The sequence below is a fragment of the Apis dorsata genome, unplaced genomic scaffold (assembly GCF_000469605.1).
Source record: "Apis dorsata unplaced genomic scaffold, Apis dorsata 1.3 scaffold_135, whole genome shotgun sequence".
Taxonomy (NCBI): Eukaryota; Metazoa; Arthropoda; class Insecta; order Hymenoptera; family Apidae; genus Apis; species Apis dorsata.
In genome coordinates this window covers 115,727-116,631 of record NW_006263427.1, presented here as the reverse complement: position 1 = coordinate 116,631, position 905 = coordinate 115,727, and the positions used below count along the sequence as shown (strand labels likewise).

The 905-nt window shown below is 37.2% G+C and overlaps 1 protein-coding gene across 3 annotated transcripts in view; it reads left to right on the top strand.

Annotated features, from left to right (window-relative positions):
* LOC102671120 overlaps positions 1 to 905 on the top strand; it is a 24,682-nt gene that overhangs the window by 15,841 nt on the left and 7,936 nt on the right. The gene's annotated exons all lie outside the window — the stretch shown is intronic.

Below are 905 nucleotides of genomic sequence, written 5' to 3'. Positions count from 1 at the left end.
TTTTTTTTTTTTTTTTCGTTCATATTTTCACATCTATCACCGTTTTTCGTGAGAACGAAACATATGATTTCTAGTTCGCGTGAGAAAAGCGTGTATGTGTGATAATTGCGAGATTGCCTTTGTCTGTGAGAACATCCATCTAAAAAGAATGATTCTCCGATGCTTCTTTTGCGAAATACGAGAAATGGGAGATATTTCGCGACGATACGATTGGAAATGAAAGCTAAAAATGTAATTTCAAAGGAGATACGATCTCGAATATAAACATCGTCTTTACGCGATCCGGTAACGCACCACTTGCGATTCTTCTTAGGTATTTTCAGATTACGAATTCTTCGACCCAGTTTCCAAACATTTGTTTTTTAAATATCCGTTTTTATGACCCACGGATAATGAGAGTTTCTCTAATGAAACATTGAATATGAAGAGAACGCGCTCTTCATTCCAATAAAAGAAAAAACAACTTTCCCTTTAACTCGTTGTTGCAAGAAATTTTAAACCAAATTCAAATTCCTCATTAAATTATCATGGAATCTTGATTTTCTGATGCATATTTTTCTTTTTTAACAAACGAGTAGTGTCGAAGAAAAATTGTTCCTCGACCATGGTGTAATTTTTTCTCATCGATACTCGAATCGATCGTTCGAAATCGCGGTACGAACGTTTTCGTTAAACTTTCTTCGTTTCTCCTCTCTTCGAACTTTTCCACTCAAGTTAGGAAACTTTTCTCTATTTTTAAAAATCCTGTACCGCCCCACGGCTTACAACTTTTGCACGACGGTTAGAGTTTCGAACGAGAGGAGGCATTTAATGCCATCCTGGGATTACAACGAGTAACAAGTACTCTTTCTCGCACGGCACCTAGTCGCGCAATTACCGCTTGTCAGAGCAAATTTTTTCGCCCC